General features: G+C 39.1%; 1 pseudogene; it reads left to right on the plus strand.

The window, feature by feature from the left end:
• Positions 1-4,816: 4,816 nt before the first annotated feature.
• LOC109379441 (deleted in azoospermia-like) lies at positions 4,817-10,797 on the plus strand (annotated as a pseudogene).
• The last annotated feature ends 5,500 nt before the right edge of the window (positions 10,798-16,297 follow it).

The raw sequence follows: 16,297 nt of genomic DNA on the forward strand, positions 1-16,297 counted from the left end.
AGCCTCCTAGAAGGACAACACAATATAGAGAAGGGCAGAGAATAGATCTTGGGTTGACACAAAATATATATATATATAAAAAGGTATAGACACATCCAAATAGAATTTGTTGGCAAGTTACCAAACTAGCCGAGCAATGTTTATTCCCAGTGGACTAAATAAGAGAACCACTTAGAGTTCTCCAGGTGAAGACTTTGTAATGCATGTGTGGGTAAATAACACCGCCTCATTTCCCATCTCATCCTCTCTTCTCATGCTAAACAAGGGTCTCCAAGAAAACTATTCAAAAAGATTGAAAAGATGCTCTCCAGAAGGGCAGAATCTCTGGCAGTATTCTTGCTGAAGGAACAAAGCTTAAAGTCAACTCTATACTAAAGTGTGAGCCTTTGTCCTTAAGAGTTTTGTGACATAGATCCTGATGTCTGACCTCATTTGGAGAAATGAAGATGGACTACTGGCCAAAACATCCACAATAGCTGGGTGAAGAGAGAATAAATTGGTGGGATCATGCCAAGTTCCCATGGATTAGGTCGACACTGAGGAAGGTAGATGGGCATGAAGCAAGTAGGAAAATGTTGTCCAAGATCGCTGCTTTCCAGGCCCATGGGAAACCCACCCATAGAGGCTCTGGGTAGACCACAGGATGGGGGTGGGGAGGTGAGGAGGCAGGCACAGAAGAGGGGTGATGTCATATCAAAATCTCTGCAAAGAGCACCAAAGCACCCATAAAAGTAGCCCACAAGACATAGCAAGCACTCGGACTCCTGCCATGACAAACGGTATTTAAGAGCCAAGATAGAACTACTAACAGTCCATGTTAAATTAAAAGGGCTTTTCCTCTCATCCTCTACTCCCTTCTCTTTCTTCCCTCACCCTAAATGTACCTTAAGCAAGATGAGGAAAGGCAGGAACACAAAGAATAGAACAACATTTTACTAGATGCCCCTGGCTCACTGCTAGCCACTAAGCCACTGAGCAGGGAAAGGGGAGAAGTTTTTATTTGGATGAGAGGTTAAGAAAGCTTTTCCTGTGAATTGTACCCAGGGGTCAGCAAACTGCAGCTTGTGAGCCACATGCGGCTCTTTGGGTACGTTCCATCTCAAAAGTTTGCCGAGGGCCAGCCGAGTGGCACATTGGTTAAGAACTGGCTTGGGATGCCAGAGGGCCCCGGTTCGGATCCCACATATGAGGGCCAGTGACACTGCCCTCTACAGCTAAGATGCTGAACAACAGCTCGACCTGGAGCTGGGCTGCCGTGAGTTGCCGGCGACGGCATAGGCTGCAGCCCCTGTGGCAGTGGGTTGCCATGGGCTACCGTGTGTAGCCAGCAGCCAGCGTGAGCGGCCAGCAGCCGCCGTGAATGGCCATTCAGAAGCAGGTGACTGATCTGCCTCACCCAGGAAGAGCGCAATGATGGTGCCAACTCGGGCCAGTGAAGCAACGTCCTCCACAACTAGACTGAAGAACAAAAAAGGCAGCAACTTGTCTGTTCCCCTGCCCCCCAAAACTCCAGCACTCTTCCCATCGCCCAATTCCCCAATAAAAATCTTAAAAAAAAAAAAAGTTTACCGAACCCTGGAAGAGCCAATCCTGTCCCTCACAATTTAAAACTTATTCGAGAGCCATAAATATATTTTTATATAATCACCATTATGTGAATAATATCCTTTAAAAATTTCATAAATGAAACTATGATAGTTTTATTTTCATTTTCAACTTACTTCAGAGCCACATGTACGTACCCAAAGAGCTGCATGTGGCTCACCAGCCGCAGTTTGCTGACCCCTGGCGGCTCTTCCATCTCAAAAGTTTGCCGACCCCTGTACTAGGCCATTTAATATCTGAAAGTAAGACTGGGATCAAACACCTGAAATTGACTATGCAGAAGACTGTAAGACCTCAGAAAGACTCAGAAATTGGAGGAACAAGGTCCTTCTAAATTGTAAGGGGAAGGTTGGGGCTGAAAACAGACAGCTGTATTGAAAGTCTCTATTTGAAAAGACAGGCCTCCAGGTTCCTTTCATACACCCTGTCCCAGTCATGTGACTATTTCTCCCTGATCTCAGGAGAAAACTGGAGTTCATAGCTCTCCTAGAGAAGATTTAAAATTACACAGCTAAGAGTGGGAGTGAGGTGTCTTAGTGAAACGAAGGAATTAAATAACAGTTAACCTACCTAACACTGTAAACCTTTAGCCCCTTTGCCTACCTGGGTCCCAGACACTGGCAGCCAGGCTTACACACCTCCCAGTAAGAGATGAGGATTCTTGCAGAGGATACTTACTAGCCTAAAAGAGAAGACTTTGGCATTGGGAAATTGGATGGCAGCTGCCAAGGGAGAAAGTAAGGCTGACTTTCCACTACAGATCTTTTTATTCTTTGAATAATTACCATGTGCATGTATTGCCTCGTAAAAACAATAAATACATGAATATTTAAAACTTGAACATTTAAATATATAAACATTCAAACTGTGATGAATGTCTCAAAGAAACATAAAAAGATATTGAGGGCCGGCCGAGTGGCACGGTAGTTAAGAACTGGCTTGGGATGCCAGAGGGCCCCGGTTTAGATCCCACATATGAGGGCCAGTGACACTGCCCTCTACAGCTAAAATGCTGAACAACAGCTCAACCTGGAGCTGGGCTGCCATGGGTTGCCGGCGATGGCGTAGGCTGCATCCCCTGTGGCAGTGGGTTGCCATGGGCTACCATGTGTAGCCAGCAGCCAGCGTGAGCGGCCAGCAGCCGCAGTGAGCGGCTGTCCAGTAGCCGGCGACTGATCTGCCTCGCCTGGGAGGAGCACAATGATGGTGCCAACTTGGGCCAGTGAGGCAACGTCCTCCACAGCTAGACTTAAGAAAAAAACGACAGCAACTTGTCTGTTCCCCTTCCCCCCACTTCCCCAGCACTGTTCCCATCCCCCAATTCCCCAATAAAAATCTTAAAAAAAAAAAAAAAAAATATTGAGTATGTGGGATACTAAAACAAAAGAAAATTTCTAAGACCAAAAGGAGCTACTGGAGATGAAAACATAATCACAAAAGTAAAATGTGGTATGATAAAAGTTTCCAAACAGGAAAAGCAGACTACATAACCATGCTTGGGGATCAAAATGTCATCTCAGCAGTGAAACTGGGCAATGGAGAAATGCCTTCACAGTTCTGAGAGAAAAATTTTTCCTACTGAGAATTCTTAACCCAGCCAAATTAATGACTGCTTGAGAGAGTAAAACAAAAATATGTGAAGTACCAAAAACAAATTTACTTCCCACCACCTTTTTCAGAAAGCTGCTATAGGGGATGTGATCCAGCAAAATAAGAGTGAAAAATCAAGAAGACATGATTCAGAAAAACAATAGGCCCAACACGGGAAAAAGACAAAGGCCTCTCTAGGGTTTTGATAAAGGAAATTGTGAGTTTCATCTGAGCCAAGTATTTAATTGCAAAGAAAGATTATCCAAAGCTCTTTTCTCAGTCTGGCATTGTGACGAGCAACATTCAAAATGGTGGCCACTTTCTCAGTCCAGGTCCCTGACTGACTACAATGTATAGAGCCTCCCTGATGACCCATAATTACCACGCAGTGTGAGCAAGAAATGAAACAGTGTAGATTTTTTAGCTTATTTGTTACTAACCTAACCTAACTGATAAATAAGGAAAGATATGCATTGTCTGGCTAGCAACCTATCAGATTCATTCATTCATTCTCTCTCTCTTTCTACCTTCCTCCCTCCTTTCTTCTCACTATTTCCTATTTAGTCTAAAATAAATAAAAAATGATATGGCACTAAACACTCAACTGGAAGATAATATGGCATCAGGGATGGTCATGTGCTTGCTAATGAGTACATATAGAAAGAGTCTGCAAAGAAAATCAGAATATTATATTATATATATATACATAAAATCTGTTCATGTAGAGATGACACCCTCATGGGGATGAGAAACAAGAATAACTAAATGAAAATTTTGTGGTTCCTTTGAGATGGGTTGTACTCCCTATATTTTATTTCCAAGAGAAGTCATTATATTCTCTCAGCAAGCCTTTTTATTATTGAGCTTGTCTGAAAAGGTTTATGGCCCTTACAATAAAAAAAAACCCCTAATTAAAACTGGGTCTTGGACCAGAGCAAGGCACATGGTGCCCAGGACTAGTTCAGAAGGAGAACAGGGAGAGATTATAGAGATAATCACTTGCTCTACAGCCCAGAAGTGAAGTCAAACAATGCAGTTGCCAATGGCAAACTCAGTAAGCCCACAGATAAGCTTTGGTGAGGATGCTATACCATAAGGAATGTTCATTGCCTGCTTGATGAAAGAGGGAAGAAACTGCCCATCCTCCAAATTAAACAAATGCTGATAGTCTATGGAGAAAATATCTACACAAAATATGTCATCAATGAAAAATGTTTATATGGGGAGATCTTAGCTCCAGAGAATGTATATTAGGCCCAATCATAGTTCATCTGGTATAAACAAGTGCTGCAGGGAAAACTAAAGCACCTGCATACACATTTGATTACTTAACCAGGCCTTTTGTCTAGTCTGTCAAACCCCTCTGTTAGAAAGCCCTCTTTCTGACACAATAAGAGAACTGCTTTTTCAAATGAATGCTCTTTTATTCCAAAGAGCGAGCCAGGACTCATACTCACCATGTGTGTCACCATCTCCTTCCAGGAGACAGTTGGTGATTACTGCTGGGTTTTGCTCTGGAGAGGGTTTGCCCCTGCAACTTTCACTGATTTGTTTAACCAGCAGCAAAATGTGATTTACATGCCTTTCTCCCAAGGTGGTCTTCTCTAAAAACCACAGCAAAATGATCATCGGCAAGCGAGCTTGTGGTAAGTGAAACCGGGTCCCTTCTTTTCTAAAGTAGAAGGTCTAATCCTGCAGTCTTGATTGCTTTCCTAATTACAGGCTCCAATCATTGCCACAGGACTCAGTGGTGGCAAGAACTCTGTAACTGGTTACTTAGCTCATCCTCATCCTGAACCTCCTCATTTAAATCCAGCGCAGAGCAAACTCAAACCCACACTGTTGCAGGTACTGAAAACTTCGCTTAAGTGAGAGTTTCATTCCCCTTTCCATTTGTTCTTTCTCCCTACTATCTTTCTCACTATTATGTCATCAGGAAAATACGTTATTTTCCTCCAATTAAAAAACAAAACAAAAACAACTTAGCCCAAAATACTAGTGTCATGTCCTACAAATAGATTATCGAGGAATAACAAAGCAACCCAGATCCTAAAATCACGAGGGACTTTGTTTTCTCAGCTCATTTCTCAAATCTAGGATGAGTGGAGACCAGGAAGGTATGCGTCACAAGCAGATTCTATCCCCTCCGCCATTTGGCTGGAGAGTAGACAGCTACAATTCTACCAAGAATAGGAAGATTTTAATAATAAAATGAGAGATGCAGGCAACTCTTTCCAGGATTAAAATTCACAGAAAAATATGAGCACTTCCCAGAAGACCTCATCTTAAGAAACGCTAGCCTCCATCTGCCTACACTCTTCCTTTTGACCATATGAGAAACTTGGATTCCTCTGAAGATATGCCTTGGTCCCAGGCACTACGCCAACTCAAATCTGGGAAGAAGAAGAGGAAAAAAAAATAACTGAAAACTAGATATAAAATTTAGTACTTTGTAATTCACTAGAACCTCCTACTCAATGTGTCTAAAATGTTTTGTAAGTATAATGCAAGGATCATATACATGATCCTTCTCAGAAAACAGGAAAGCAAACTGAGATACAACAAAGAACCAAAGCCGAACCTCAGCTGGCAAGGCAGTAAGAAACAAAGAGAGAAGCCCATAGCCCTTCCTGTGAAATGGACCTCTGCCATCTTTAAGATGCTATGTGTCACCAAAGTCTGAACCCATCCCAACCTCAAGGAACAAGGTGATAGAGCTACTGCTGAAGAGGATTACGAAGGTGACAAGATTCTCAGCAGTGAAGAAGCCAAGATCCACCAGCCAACGTTGGAGATTAAGGGAGCAGGGAGGCAGAAACCCCATCAGCTCTCTGCCCATCCCACCCTCACCCTGCTCCCACCAAAGGTCTATTGCTTCACTGAATAGTAATATTACTATATGATGCTAACTCAGCTGGTCCAGACAAAAAAACGTCAGTGTGGGAGACTGAAGAATGAGGTTCAATGTCTATAATTACTTAGGCAAGAAATGATCTACCTACCCATTTTTTTTTCACATAAAAAGCATGTGCAGATGAAGTCATAATTTAATTTTTATTTTCTCCAACTACCTCCATATTTAGTTATTATACATTCAAGGTGTTTTCCAATGATTAAAAAATACTGTAAACAAGGGGCACTTTGTATTTTTAAGATAAATTATAAAACTGGTAATGTTAATCATAATGGTTAAGATATTTCTCTCTTTATTCTGGCAGGTTTCTCACTCTCCTATCCAACAAAGTACATGAAACTATGCCACGCATGATGCTCTAATGAAGGCCCCACAGAAACAGGAGCTCAGAAGCACCCTCTTTCAGATAATCTATTTACTTATTTTACATCCTTGCCTTGTAGGCAGTAATGATTCTTTCTCTAGCCAATTTTCTAGAGAAAACTTTTCTTTTTGAGAACCAATAATTGGCTAACCTGACCAAAATAAATCAAGATCAAATTTCACCTCATAGGACATATCAGAAAAATCAGGCATATTTGACTGGTTTATTTTCAAGGTCTTTATTGTTCGAATCATTTTCTATATTCACACACACACACACACACACACACACACACACACACACACACCTTGAAGAGATTGCAGGAATATATAATTTAACCTTGTTATATAGACATTCTAAAACATTTATATTTACCATCTTTTTAATCTTAAACATTTATATTTCTGAGCATCACACACACTCTTTTGAGTTGACCTACTCCTACTATGACTTCCAGTTTATAGATAAGGAAACTGAGTCAGCAAAAGAGAGGTTAAATCTACCATTGTCCTTCACAGTTAGGAGACTACTGTTGACAGTATTAAGAGAAACAACAGAGCAAGTCAATTACTGAGCTGGATTAAACCTTCAAGTTCTCCTAGGTTTATGCTTGATCAAGGAACCACCTTGTCATTCCCACATGGTTGCAGAGGTGGGTACATTTTTTATAACGTCACTGACTTTAAAGGAGTCCTATCTTCATTCAGTTGACCCTTTATCTTGGTCCCTCCTATTTCAGATCAGCTGTCTGCATATTTCCATGTTTTAAGTATACTCAAGAGCAAGATTGTAAAGAATACAAAAATAAATCAGTCCACAAAGATTATCAGCCCAAATGTCACTAGAGGACAAAAGAAACTGCCACAAGGAACAAGGGAAATTAACATTCTTTTCTATCCACCGGGCAAGAACTGAGATCAAACTGAACTTGGCAAGCTCTGTTAACATGGAGGCACTGAGACAGTACAGATTCCTCTAAAATATTCTGGAGCTACTAATACTGAGATTTCCAGGGATATTTTTATCATTTATCATTCTTGCCCACTAACACCATGTTTTTTGAGAAGCTCCTTATCAAACTACTTTGAATTCTTTCTGAAAAAAAGGAATAAATTAATGGTTGGATGAATATTACAAAATGTACTAGCGTTATAATCAGACAGACCTTGTCATTGAATACCACCTTTGACATTTATTAGGTGGGTAACGTTAAACAAGGTTTTAGTCTCTCTGAGCCACAATGTTCTCATCTGTTTTTTAAAAATTGGATAATAATGGTTTCTCTTGTGATAATTAAAAGTAAATGTACATAAAGCACTTGACACACAATAGACATTCAGTAATTGGTCATTGTTAATTAAACCTTCTAGTCATCCTGAATTGATACAAAACCCATTCTGTATCAATAGGGGGGAGGGGGAGTGAGAGGGAGAGGGAGAGAGAGAGGGAGAGGGAGAGAGAGAGAGAGAGAGAGAGATTTAAATTAGCCTATCTTTATCACATATAATTTCTGTTTAGGCATTTTCAAAATAGTTTTGTCCTGAAGGGACTACCAATAGATCAAATAAAATGTTGATATTTTTTACCTCTTTCTGCTTAGAACAATGCATTTCACCAATGCCTTTGGAAAAAAATAATGAAATTCAAACTTTCCTTAATCTAATTCTCAGAGCTTACTGAGTGACTTAATGTAATACTCAAGCTTAAATTCTAGTTACTGTTAAATGTTTTTAAATAAATTAAAATTTCAGGCATCCAGTCAAGATGGCAAGACAGCCCCCTCCTCACATAGCCACCTCAAAATTACAACTACACTACAGGAAAACCATCAATGAGAATCATTTGAAATATAGCTGAACTGAAGTCCTCTAACTAAGGATATAAAGAAGAAGCCACCTCAAGACCAATAGGAGAGGCAGAGATATGGAAAAGTCTGGCACCACACCCACTCAGAGGGATATCTTCCTTGAGGAGTGAAGGGTCCCAGGCCTACATGAGGCTCCCCACCCCAGGATTCAGTGCTGGGAAGAGAAGTCCCCATAACTTCTGGCTGTGAAAACCAGTGGAGATTGTGGCTGAGTGAGATGGAGGGCTGCTGGAGTCTCAGACACCCATCTTAAAGGACTTATACATGGACTTACTGGCTGATGGACTCACTTGCTCTGAGCTCCAGGAGTGGGGCAGCAGCTCAAAAGCCACCAAGGACATACAGGAAGAAACTGAGTTTCTGGCTTTAGGGAAAAGGCTGAAGGAGAAGCTTTCTCCCAGACAGAAGTGCTGGTAGAAGCCATTGTTCCTTTACTGAGCCTGCACACACAGGAACAGGCAGGTGAGAAGACTGAGTCTCCAGCATTCTGGCTATCACCATTCACCCTGCCCTGGTAATTCCCTGAGACCCCACCCAACCAAACTTTCAGACCCACCTAAGCCACTTCCAGTGACATTTCTATTCAAACAGTGTGTCTTGATTCAAGCTAAGAACTTTCCTAAAATTTCTTAAAGGTTCACAAACTCCAAACAAGAAGCATCTGGTCTCAATGTGCCCCATACCTCTTGCTAAGCAGCCCAAAGCCCAGCACTAGCAGAAGCCAGCCTCAGTTTGCAGCTTAGCCTCTCCCAGGCACCTCCAAGCCCAGCATAAGTGACAACCACCTACAGATTACTTTGTAGCTCATACCAGTTGGTCCTGAGCAGGACACAGGCAGTAGCTGAACTTGGCCTGCAACAGAGCCCTTCCCAAGAGGCCCCAGAACCATCACACCTGGTGGCCAGCTTCAAATTGCACCAGAGCACCACCCAACCACCTCCACAAACAACACACCCAAAGAGTAGACTGGGCAGGCACCAGAGCTGTGCTGAAGCAAATCTTGATCCATAGGGTCATCCCCTACACAACAAATCCTCCACTGTATTCACAGCCAGTCCTCACAACAAATCAGCCTGAGGGTCAATTCCTCCCATTGATGTGCCAACAGCCATCAAGGCTCAACTACAACAGGGGGCACACACAACCCACATAAGGGACACACCCGCAGCACCTGGCTCCAGAAACAAGGAAGACTGTGCCACTGAGCCACACAGAACACCTACTGCATAAGACCACTCTACCAAGACTGGGAGACATAGCAGCCCTATCTAATACCTAGAAACAAATACAGGGAGGCAGTCAAAATGGGGAGGCAAAGAAACATGTCCCAAATGAAAGAACAGAACAAAACTCCAGAAAAAGATCTAAACAATATGGAGACAAAAATCTACCAGCTGCAGAGTTCAAAACACTAGTTATAAGGATGCTTAATGGTCTCGGAGAGAACTTCCACCAAGAAATAGGAAACATAAAAATGGAGATAGAAAACATAAAAAAGAACCAGTCAGAAATGAAGAATACAATAACTGAAATGAAGACTACATTACAGGAAAGCAATAGTAGATTGATGAAGCAGAGGATCAAATCACAGATAAGTCTGCTGTAAATTCTGAGATTCCAAACTCAACCATCTCCAGAGAGGCCAGAACCCAGTCCTCATCAGCTACAACTGGACAACACTGTTTTACCTGAAGGCAAAATCATGCCAAACACTTTTTTGTTGGTGGAATTGATGTGAAGATGGATGAAACTGAAATTAGAAGTATTTGTGCTAGGCATGATTCAGTAAAAGGAGTGAAAACAATCATGGATCGAACTGGTGTGTGCAAGGACTATGGATTTGTTCCCTTTTATAATGATGCAGATGTGTAGAAGATAGTAGAATCACAAATAAATTTCCATGGTAAAAAGATGAAACTGGACCCTGCAATTAGGAAACAAAATTTATGTGCTTATTATGTGCAGTCATGTCCTTTGTCTTTTAACCCTCTTCATGTACCACAGTCCAAACACTGAAACTTATATATAGCCTTCAACCGTGATGAATTCTATAACTCATTATGTTCAGGTATATCCTCGTTATTCAAGTTCACCAGTTCAGATCAATACTGGATATCAGATGCCTATATATAGTTATTAGATGCCACCACAATGGCCTTCTGGTGAACAAAGAATTTATGTCATACCTCAGGCTCATACATCTGTTAACTACCACTGTAATGAAGTTGATTCAAGAGCTGAAGTTTTGCCATGTGAATGCTCAGTTCATAAAGCTATTCCATCCTTTGGATATGGCCCATAAAAGAAATCTGTGGACCAAAGCATACAGATGGTGGTATTTGTCTGTTTAACTCAAAGAACAGATTGAGAAACTCTATTGTTACTCAAGATGACTACTTCAAGGACAAAAGAGTGCATCATTTTAGAAGAACTGGGGCAGTACTTAAATATGTTTGATCCTTTCTACTAACTTTCTAGCCTTGTGGAAAGTTGCTGGTTTTGAATATTAAGAAGACACTGTATGTTTTTTACCACTATAGACATTTAGTTCTGAATATTGATAAATCACATTCAGACTATAAAAGCTGTACTAGATTGCTTAGTTTTTTGGGGTTTTTTTACATTAAAACTGTTTTACAGGGCCGGCTGAGTGGCTCAGTTGGTTAAGAGCACGAGCTCTGAGCAACAGGGTCACCGGCTCGATTCCCACATGAGCCAGTGAGCTGCGCCCGAGCTGAGCTGCCACTGAGCTGCCAACAAGTGGAAGGATGGCTCAGCTGGTGAGGGCACATGCTCCTAACAACAAGGTTGCCAGTTCGACTCCCACATGGGATGGTGGGCTGTGCCCACCCACAACTAAGATTGAAATCGGCACCTTGAGCTCAGTGGCCGCGAGCTGCCGATGGGTGGCCGGATGGCGACTGGACTTGGAGCTGAGCTAGCTGCGCCCTCCACAACTAAGATTGAAGGACAGCAACGTGGCTGTTCCCCTTCCCCAATTCCCCAATAAAAAATCTTTAAAAAAAAAAAAGGTTTTTCATAAATGTTTATTTAGAAACTGGTTCTGTTTGAAAGTAAAAAAATAATTGAGAATGAAAGAAATAACTAAAATTTATCTGTAAGGATTTTTTAAATTGAAATTGACATTTTAACAGTTTAAAAGAAAATGCTAATTTTCAAAAAATTGTTTAAAAAACCCCACTATTTTGAGAGGTCAGAATTTTTTAGTTAAAAATACAAGTGTTTCACTTCTCCAGTAAGTACCTCTGAATAGTACAGTATTTATAATGTTGTGCTTTACATTTATGATTTGTCTAGAAATTTACACAAAAGCAGAGTTTTTTTAACTGCTTTTTTAATCAGTGAGACTCAATACATAGTTAGCTTTATTGAAGTCTTCCTTATCTAAACAAAGTAAAATTAATTCTAAAAGGAAAAAAAGGAATTAAAAATTCCTCTATTAGAATGTGAGTCCCTAGATTCAGCCAGTTGAAGTCATGCAACATTAAGCCTGTCATTTAAAAGCTTTGAGCTATGATTACTCACATGTCTAATGAAAAGTTTGAAGCAGATTTCTAGTTGAACCATTTCCTTTTACCACATCATGCATTTTGTGCATTAAAGATGAGCAGCAGTGGGTAGGGAAAACTATTGAAGTGCAAGAAAAAAACAGAAAAAAATAGGTTGTCCTTCCAAATTGAAATGTGTTTTCCAGGTCATGCATTCAAGTTTTGAAATTCTATGGTTCTCAGAAAACAAGGATAATATTATATGTATCTTTTATCTCTTCCCCACCCCATCTCAACATAATACTTTCCCCATAGTAAACATTTAATAATTTTTTTCAATGAAGAAATAAATGACTACATAAACTTTGTTTTATATCTAAGCACCATAGTCTAATAGCCAAAGAATTATCTAGTACTGTGCTCTTCTTATATATGTTGATTCAAATGCACACATACACATCCAGATGTCCCTGGAAACATCTTCAGGATAATTTCATGAGAATAGAGGACTCTGTAAAAGTGGGTGTAGTCATACTTATATCTTACAAAATAGATTTCAAAATAAAAAAAAAGTAACAAAAGACAAAGGCATTTTATAATGATAAAGGGGACAATACATCAAGAAGACATAATACTTATTAATATACATGTGCCCAACCTGAGAGCACCAAAGTATATAAAGCAACTACTAAGAGAATGAAGGGGAGAAACTGACAAAAACATAATCATAGTAGGATACCTAAATATCCCATTGTCATCAATCAGTAGATCATCCAAACAGAAAATCAATATGGAAATATTGGCCTTAAATGACATATTAGACCAAATGGAAATAATCAATATTTGGAGAGCTTTCCAAAGAAGAACACCAGAATATGTATTTTTCCCTAGGGCACAAGGACCATTCTTAAGGATGTACCCTACGCTGGCACACAAAATGAACCTCATTAAATTTAAGAAGACTGAAATCATACCAGGTATATTCTCTGTCCACAATGCTTTGAAATTGAATCTCAACTGCAAAAATAAAGGAGGAAAAACACATATATGTGGAGATGAAACAACATACTACTAAACAATGAGTGGGTCAACGATGAAATAAAGAGATGAGATCAAAAGACATATAGAAACAAATGTGAATGACAATACAACAGATAAAAAATTGGGGGATGCAGCAAAAGTGGTAATGAGAAAGAAGCTTATAGCATTATCTCAAAATAAAAAGGAAAAAACTCAAATAAACAGCCTATCATTTCACTTTAAATAACTAGAAAAAGAAGAACAAATGAAGCCCAAAGTCAGTAGAAGGAAGGAAATAATGAAAAAGAGCAGAATTGAATAAAATAGAGAACAAAAAATTGGAAATGAAGAAGTCAAATTGTCATTTTTTGCAGATGACATGATCCTTTATATAAAAATCCCTAAAGACTCCATCAAGAAACTATTAGAGGGCCAGCCGAGTGGCTCAGTTGGTTAAGAGCTCACTCAAGAGTGCGAGCTCTGAGCAACGGGGTCGCCGGTTTGATTCCCGGCCCAAGCTGACCTGCCGCTGAGCTGCCAACAGGTGGCAGGATGGCTCAGCTAATAAAAGAAGAAAGAAACTATTAGAAACAATAAACAAATATTATAAAGTTGCAGGATTAAAAAAAATCAATGTACAAAAACCCATTGTGACTTATATACTGACAATGAAATTTCAGGGGAAAAAAGAAAACAATTGCAATTGCAACAAAAGGAATAAAATACCTAAGAATAAACTTCACAATGGATGTGAATGACCTATACACTGAACTATAAGGCATTACTGAAAGAAATTGAAGAAGACCCAAAGAAATGGAAAGATATTCTATTCATGAATTGAAACAATCAACATAATTAAAATGGCAAATTACCTAAAGCAATATACAGATTTAATGCAATCCATATTAAATCACAATGGTACTTTTCAAATAAATAAAACAAAACAATCATCAAATTTGTATAGAACCATAAAGGACCCTGAATTGACTAAACAATCCTGAGGGGGAAAAAAAAAATCAAAGCTGGAGGTATCATACTCCCTGACTTCAAATTATATTACAAAGCTACAGTAATCAAAACAGTACGATGCTGGTAGAAAAACACACACAGACCAATGGAACAGAATTGAGAGCCCAGAAATACACCTACATGTATATGGACAACTAAGTTTTGACAAAGGAAGCAAAAACATACAATGAAGAAAAGAAAGCCTCCTTAATAAATAGAAAAATTGGAAATTTACATGAAAAAGAACCAAACTAGACTGCTATTTGTCACCATAAACCAAAATTAACTCAAAATAGATCAAAGACCTAAATATAACATCTGAAACAATAAACTGCGTAGAAGAAAGCGTAGTTACTAAACTTATAGACCTTGGTCTCACAGAGGATTTTATGAATTTGACCCAAAATCAAGGGAAGTAAAAGCAAAAATAAATGAATGGTACTAAATCAAACTAAAAAGCTTCTGAACAGCAAAAGAAACCATCCCCAAAACAAAAAGATGACCAACGGAATAGAAGAAGATACAGCAAACAATACCTCTGATAAGGGGCTAATATTAAAAGTACATAAAGAATTCATACAACTTAAAACAAACAAAAAACAATCCACTTAAAAAATGGCAGAAAACCTAAATGCTTTTCCCAAGAAAACATACAAATGGCTAACAGATATATGAAAAGACACTCAACTTCACTAGCTATAAAGGAAATGCAAAATCAAAACCACAATGAGATATGACCTCACACCTGTTAGAATGACAATATCACTAAGACAACAAATAACAAGTGTTGGAGAGAATGCGGAAAAAAAGGAACTCTCATACACTGCTGAGTGGAAATGCAAATTGGTACAGCCACTATGGAAAAGACTATGGAGTTTCATCAAAAAAATTAGAATAGAATTATCGTATGACCCAGAAATCCTTCTTCTGGGTATGTACCTGAGAATTTTGAAAACATTTATTCTTAAAGATATATGTACCCCTATATTCATTGCAGAATTATTCACAGTAGCCAAGACATGGAAACAACCAATGTCCTTCAATGGATGATTGGATAAAGAAGATGTGAGATATAGATCTTTAAAAATTACATTTGATATTCAATATTATTTTATATTAGTTTTAGGTATACAGCATAGTGGTTAGACATTTATACAATTCACAAAGTGATCCTCCTGATTTGTCTACTACCCACCTGGCACCATACATAGTTATTAAAACATTATTGACTATATTCCTTATGCTGTATTTTTACATCCTTGTGGCTATTTTATAACTACCAACTTGTACTTATTAATCTCTTTACTTTTTCATGTAGCCCTCCTCCCATTTGGCAACCATCAGTTTGCTCTCTGTATGAGTCTGCTTCTGTTCCGTTTGTTAATTTATATTGTTGTGTATAAGTGAAATCATGTGGTATTTGTCTTTCTCTGTTTGACTTATTTCACTTAGCATAATACTCTCTAGATCCATCCATGTTGTCACAAATGGTAAGATTTCATCCTTTTACATTCCTGGGTAATATTCTATTGTATATACAAAGTCTGATAATTAAGTTAGTGAACTTGTTGCAATGATGTTGCTAACCTTTTTTTTATATCAAAGGGATTATTCATTATGAATTTGTACCAACTGGACAGACAGTTAACCAAGTTTACTATTTGGAAGTGCTGAAAAGGTTGTCAGAAAAAGTTAGACCACCTGAACTTGTTACTAACAATTCATGGCTCTTGCATCACAACAATGCACCAGCTCACACGGCACTGTCTTTGAGGGAGTTTTTAGCCAATAAACAAATAACTATATTGGAACACCCTCCCTACTCACTTGATCTGGCCCCCAATTACTTTTTTCTTTACCTGGAGATAAAGGAAATATTGAAAAGAAAACATTTTTATGACATTTACGACATCAAGGGTAATATAATGACAGCTCTGATTGCCATTCCAGAAAAAGAGTTCCAAAATTGCTTTGAAGTGTGGACTAGGTTGCTGGCGTCGGTGCAGAGCTTCCCAAGTGGAATACTTTGAAGGTGACCATGGTGATATTCTGCAATGAAGTATGTAGCACTTTTTCTAAGATGAGTTCATGAACGTAATTGTCTGATCTTGTATGTACCACCTCTTCTTTATCCAATCATCTATTGATGGACACATACTTAATATCCATATCTTGGCTATTGTAAATAGTTCTACAGTGACCATAGGGGTGCATATATCTTTTTGAATTAGTGGGTTGTATTTTTTTAAAAGACAAATGCCCAGAAGTTGAGTTGCTGGGTCATAAGAAAGTTCCATTTTTAATTTTTTGAAGAACCTCCACACAGTTTCCATAGTGGTTGCACCAATTTAATTCCGCCAACAGTTCGTGAGGGTTCCCTTTTGTCCATATCCTAGCTAACACTTGTTTTTTGTGAATTT

Source organism: Hipposideros armiger, unplaced genomic scaffold (assembly GCF_001890085.2).
Source record: "Hipposideros armiger isolate ML-2016 unplaced genomic scaffold, ASM189008v1 scaffold_26, whole genome shotgun sequence".
Taxonomy (NCBI): Eukaryota; Metazoa; Chordata; class Mammalia; order Chiroptera; family Hipposideridae; genus Hipposideros; species Hipposideros armiger.